The sequence below is a fragment of the Mercenaria mercenaria genome, chromosome 17 (assembly GCF_021730395.1).
Source record: "Mercenaria mercenaria strain notata chromosome 17, MADL_Memer_1, whole genome shotgun sequence".
NCBI classification, from domain to species: domain Eukaryota; kingdom Metazoa; phylum Mollusca; class Bivalvia; order Venerida; family Veneridae; genus Mercenaria; species Mercenaria mercenaria.
In genome coordinates this window covers 25,592,820-25,600,058 of record NC_069377.1, presented here as the reverse complement: position 1 = coordinate 25,600,058, position 7,239 = coordinate 25,592,820, and positions in this window count along the sequence as shown.

Sequence of the window (7,239 nt, the reverse complement as noted above, 5' to 3'; positions counted from 1 at the left end):
CTGGATCCATGCTGGTCGCAAACCCACTATGTTGGTTTCCTCATGGCACGGCTCAATTAGATTTGACTTGGACCATCCTCCGGCATTATTCCGGCTCGATTCAGTGATAGCTCTAGCTCCCGCATATATGCCCTATTTCACTATCCAGCATCAAAATTCTCAAGATCACAGCTCTTGTTATAATCCATGCAATGTAGGTTTACAAAATTGTTCTTTTGCTAAAAATGCTCGATCTTGGTTTGTGAACCAGACATACCTACCTTTATTGCATTATGTTGCTAAATATAGTAACATTTGCAATGAATTTAAACGTATATCACAGGTGCTCGTCCAGTCTTAGTGTCCAATACGAGTCCCCCATACAAAAGTTAAAAACTACTGTTTTTAATTCTAAAACCACACAAAATATGTTTTTATTATATACTGATACATTGAAAAGGTCCCTATGCTGCCGTAACGCTATGGAGATTTACTAGGACACGCTGTGAACAACCAAAATGTTTAGTTCAGTAACAATGCAGGCTATCTTGCTGTCGTTTACACATCGGACATTTAGAAAATAATAAACAATGTTGTTCTGCCTCGTCTACAGCCTTAAATAATTTACATTTAAATTCAAAGATGCCAAGTACGGCATAGGTTTTCTACTTTCGTTTGGTAACAAAATTGCCGATCGTCTCTGACAAATTTTACAAGTGTCCAGACTACTTGGCGTGTTAGAATTTAAATGCAAGGTTTTTGGTTAATATTATTGTGGATGTTATTATTCCTTCTCTTGAGAAGGAATATTATAGTTTGGTTAGTCACACTTGACTGAGTTACTGATATCGAAAGCTGTTGTCATTACAAGCTGTCAAACTCCGTGACCTTAGAAATAACCTCTGACGTTAAAACTATTCTTTCCTAATATAGGCGACTCTCTGACTGAACGCGTCCATGGATTACAAATTACTAAACCTGAGGATGGTTGACTGATTCTTTTATTTCCTGCATTCTTGAAGAACATAACATATGTACAAACAAATTTACATGTAAACAACTAAATATTATCGTTATCTTCAAATGCATGGTTAATATGTGAACACAAACCCCATTGCGACCCTCTAATTATGTGTAACAAATTCACGCATCGAATCATAACGGATTGACCGGGTCAATGTCTTATTGCCGTATTTACTCAACTGAAAGTGGTAACAGATTTAATATGTTGTTAGATTTAACAATTTATGTTAAATCAAAACTAGCGTAAATACCTACTTGACATTTTTGGCAGTATAAAACAGACATTGCAACCAAAATTTTACAAGATGATCATTATATATTAATATAGATGTGCCCTAGAAGGAACTTTTGGTATGCTTTAACTTGTTTTGACATTTTGGTAGAAAAAGTGGAAGAGGAGGTTGTACTTGGTGAAGTGGGAAACTCGATTTTAGTACGAGTAGTACTTCCAGGTCACATCAGTGTGATTTTGATGTGCTCTTACGGTAAGCAAATGTGACAAGAGAAATCTCTCTTAGAAGATACATGATCCCTAATTTCCTCTTCATTTTATATCAGTTTTATCATAACTTTTTAAAATTAGGTAAGGCTTTGTTCTCTCAAATGGGTCTAGCTATGTTGGGTAGCTCTTTAAAAAATGTCAGTTTCATATAGAATATATAGGGAAAGCTATTTAAATGTTTTCACCTCATATGGCAACTTTCCAGCTTTAATGGCGGAGGAAACCCCCAGGTGCCTCTCCGTGCATTATATTATCACTGACGGGCACCTGGGTACAACCACCGACCTTCCGCAAGCTAAAACTATCTTAACCTTATTTCTAGTTAAACATTTCAGTGGAACATATGCAATAACAAGGTTATAAAACAGGACTGATGGGCCTTAATGCGATATTGACATATATTTTAGATACAAGTTCAACTGCATGCGAGGATACAATCCAGCTTGCTTGTAATAATGGAAATTCATGTAACCTAAAATTATGTAACCCACACCCCCCTTAAAAAAGAAGACAGTCAGTCCCGTAGAATCTATTCAACAGTAGTTGGCTATCTGTGATCTGTGGTTGGTATCAAATGAATTTAATGTTATAATGATATTAAGTCAACCTTGAGATGATAAAACAAGTTTGAACACTTTCAAAATTAGATCCACTGCTCTTACAGTTTTTAAGAAAAAGCGGACCTAAACGATAAGCTTAACCAACGCCGACGATCAAGTGACGTCATTACCTCGTAGACTATTTTCAAAAATCAGACGAGCTAAAGATGGTACACACCTAATAAATGTGAAATGTGATGGGGATATTTCTAAAGATAACTATTTTAGTGAACGATGGCCATTGGATTCCTTTTAAAGATTGGTCAAATGTGAAACCGTTTGCGGAATTTTAATTCAGTATATTCAATGATATCTCAATCAAAACTTCCCTGGTCAAAATGATTAAAATCCAGTCAAACGTTATACGTTAGAAACTTCCTTTGTGTAAGGAAAATATTCCAGGTTTTGTGCACAATTACAGCTTTGATATTTATTTTTCCTGTATTTTTTAATTTTATAGGGACAATTATTTTGATTCGTTTCTTATCTTTCTTCACAAAAACATAAAGAAATGAAAAACACCCAATCAATCGAATATTGAGATTTAAAACACCTAATCTAACATATAAATAGCCAGTTAAACATTATGCTAAGCCTCAGTTATAGGTAAAATGAATAAGAAAAAAAATCATTCAAAATATATTTCGAACTGTGTCTGTGTCTATTTTATTCTGGAAAAATTGTATGCATAGTCATATGCATTGAGATTTTGTAACAAAATGTATTAATTTAACCTGAGCAAGTAGATGGACGTATGGAATATATATCATTAATATTCCACATAAAACATAACGACTGTTCAATTCTGTTCACCTTTTCATCAGATATTTTTTTTTCTTTTGCATTTGCGATTGTTCAAATTTTGTTAAAGATTTGCAGGCAGGTGCTGGAGTTAATTTTTACATGAATTAGGTAAGTTGGTAGAAATATCGTTCTTTTGTAGTAATTCTTTATACACAAGGTAAATGTTATGAAAATAGAGGATATTACATAAATGTCTTTTCATACTGAATTTATTAAACGAGTTGATAAAATAATAAAATGCGAGGCGAGGCTCTGCCGAGGATTTTATCAATTTTATTCAGAGTTTAATACATTCAATGCAGAAAGTCACAATATGTAATATTTTTTATATCACATGTTAGCTTTTCCTATCGAAACATAAAAAATTCTGCGTTATTTTACTATATAAACAGGTCAATTTGACCAACGTCTCCTAAAACTATGAACGACGTCGACGTCAAAGCTTTATTAATCTTGTGTATTATCATTTTTATGTAATGGATTTATTACGCTACCGCGACGTTAAATATGTGATAAGAGATATTATTTTACATACCATTTTTATCAAGAATCATTACACATACATACATTGTTTTTGTAAAAACTGACCCATTGATTTTTTGTGCAATGATAAATAACCATGTTCACTGAGTTCAACGAAAATACATCAGTCTAAGTTTCGCATTACACATAACAAGGCTTTGTCAAAGACGAGCTTACGTTTTATCTACTTAAAATTCTTTAAAAATCAAATGTCTAACAGGAATAGCTACGTTTGGAGAACACAGCCTTCCCAAGGCAAAACTTTAAAACTGTGTATGCATTGATATGTAGACACTATTGTATTTTTAACAAGATTCTAACATGGCTTAATTTAATTGCAAGCTAAACAAACAAAGACAAGTTCTGCCTATTTAAGAATTAAATGCTAGTTTTTGTGCGTTTTACGGGCATCTTGCAAATCATCCAATAAACTAGAGAACTTTCCTGTAACTGACAAATATCTACGCCTTTTGTCTTTCGAGAACGTTTTCCTAACGACTGAATACACAGTAGCAAAATGTTATAGGACGACACCCTGTAGTCAGGATCTAAACGTATTTGATAATTCATATCCGACAGGCCGTCAGAGGTACATATGGCTTTAAGGGTTTTTTTTCTTCAAAATTCTATTGATCTAAAATGAAATAATTTACACTGCATCATCAACAGGCGAGTATTTTATTCCATCAAACAATGATACGTGTTTTAGAAAATGTTGTTAATGAGGTTGTAACATATATCATTTTCTATTTACAACAGACTGACAAAGCAGGAGACCCATACTCAAGGCACAATGACTGATTCTAAGCAGAACGAAAACCAACGTGGTTTCACAACACTTGCTAAAGAAATTGACTCGAAAATAGATCCAGACTTTGTTACATTATTAAAATACATAGAATTATGGAATGAATTTTTAAGCTGCGATATATTTGAAAATGCGGAACTTATTCCTGTGGGAAGTTGCGTAGATGGTTCAAAAGTTACTATACCTGGCGACTGTGGTGATATGGACGTTTTGATGCTTTCCAACAAAATTATTTTGAAAGAATATTTATTTGATTACGACAAAACTTTCCCAGCATTTCTGCATATTAGAGTTAATAATGAACACCAGACGTATTTCAAAGAAGTGAAAGATCCTATCGAGGGTGTGTATCTTCCAGTAACTGTTCTTAAAGATCTCCATAAAAAATCGCCCTTTTTATCAAAAACGGTTCTGAAGTGCGATATGCAAGATGTCCTGTCCGAAGATGGAAAGTTCTTAAAAGTAACAAAATCGACATCAGTTGGAAAAGAGCAAATGCAGTTGTATCCGGATGATCAAAACGCTTTTGATTCTAGTGATAAACCCGATATATTTAAATTTGAATTGTCAAGAATAGAACAATTTGTCAAATACACACTTGGTGGAATAATCAATCTAGTAGAACAAACTGAAAGAACTCAAGCTAAAGATGAATCATCTGCGTTTGAAACTAACGACAGACCAACGTTAACTGACTGTGACAACACCTCACTGTTAGAGATGTTAAATAAAATTCTTGACATGAGCGAAGGCAAAGGAACACACAGTGATAAAACAATAAATAGTTCTGATACGTACGGAGACCGTCACATAAATGCTGCTGATAATGGGAAATGTAATGCAATGCAAGGTACCACATACCTTGACAATAAAGACAACAAAACGCCACGAGATACGTTTTCATCTGAATCATTGCGTGCAAATGCATACAAGAACAAAATACCACGGACTAGAAACAAAAACGCCACGAATTCAGATCCTGCGTTAGTAAAAGGAAGTTGCTCTGTAGATGCGTGCATCAAAAAGACAACGAAATACGAAAAAGCAGGACGAGAAACGTCGTTCTCAAAATTAAGGTCGATAGACTTCGTCCCTGCGTTTAAATTTGAAGGATGGCCACGGGTAGCAGATGAATGGGTAACTCGTTCGAGAAAATGGCCTTCGAAAGTAACTCTGAAAAAGATTCTAGAATCAGGATGTCAGGTCGTAGCAAAACGACCTTTAGCCTTGCATAACAAACCGGTAGTCGAAGAGAGAGACCCGTATTTCAGACTGTCTTTTGCTCTATCTGAAATAATACTCGCACAAAACATGAAAGAGCAACAATTATTGTGCTGGCGTGTATTAAAAGCCTACCAAAAATGTTTTCTTCAGACTGAACCAAAATGTCTTTCATCATATCATTGGAAAAACGTTTTGTTTTGGGTAAATGAAGATTTAGACGAATCATTCTGGACAGATGAAAATGTACCTGTTGCGGTGAATAAATGCTTAGACTTCATGACAGATTGTCTTCAAAAGCGAAACCTGCCATTTTATTTTGTCAGAAGAATGAATCTTCTCAATGGCTGCGATGAAACGTTATTTGATATCTTGAGAGAACAAGTCAAATTGATCCGCAGAGAACCATTGGCATATTTGAAAAGATTCATATCAGAACCTCCAAAAGCTGAAACACATTTTATTGATACTGAAAAGATTGTGGGCATGCTAAGTGAAGAGACAAAAGCAAAGAATATAGACGGAGGTTCAGAGGACATGGTAAATTGGTTTTTGCTTAATTTTATGTATAAATTCGACAAAGTTCAGGGTGAAAGTGCATTTCAGATTCATAAAGCCATTACGCAATCGCTTAAAAAAATTCGGTCTGAAGTAGATGAGAGGTCATCATATGATCCTAAAGACAGTCAGAATTCAAACAGTTCGCAAGAGAAATTGCTTCTAGATACATTTGAAAAGATAATGGTATCAATCAAAAACAACAGCAAAGAAGGATGGTTTGAAACAATTGACTTAATTCAAACAGCAGCAATGAATATTATGCCTAACAACGAAGATGCTACAGATTTCGAGAGAGCTATAAGCCAAAGCTTCGCAAATGCTTTCAGTACTCTATCATCAGGTATGAAGAGAGCGCAAGACTACGGACCTTTGGAAATACATGTAATAAGTAATTTTTATTCCAGTGTCCACCAATTTGCAATGCTTATGCAAAATCAAAATGAGTCACAGTATAAAACAAACGAGGAGTCTGACGGAAAAGAAAGCGAGAAGTTGAATGAAATATCTTTTGCAAAAATTGCCAGCGGTGCAGGCGCACAATTTATGGAAGGACTACAGAAGAGTATCAAAAATGGAAACAAAACTTTTAGTCTTATTGATGAGATAAGGAAAATCCTACAAGAAGCTGCTCAGAAAATTGGAGCAATAACAGGCAGAAACAACTCGACAGAAAGGAAAGCAGAAATGGATATAGATCTTGATTAAAATATTGATGATTACTGTTAAATCCTGTATATTGGTGGGGGACAATTTTGTTTGCATTTAGTGGTAGCATCAATCTCCGAAACACAATCTCAATGAAAAATGCCTATTTTTTTCAAAAGTAAAATAGACACAAACTATAACGTTATACCAATCTTATTTCCACTAGAGGAGAAGATGGGGCAATAGTTGTGACAATGGATCGGCAAGTCAAACAATAAGTGTGTAATCTTGGAAATGAGTACATTTAAACTTAACTAAAGCTACAAGGGCATATTCCATATGATCAAAGCCAGAGAGTTGCATGCCCAAGATATTAACTGATTTCATAGTATTGATTAATATTTAAGGAGACAAAGAGCATAGATAGAACACGTGCTTAGACTTACATGACCAGTTTCAACGATAAAAAACTAAAGGTGAATCAATCATTCAATAACAGTTGTCGGTGACATTGGCATATTCATTAATTAGTACTTCTTGACAGAGTGGATGTCATATCTAGTTGTTTCAAAAGG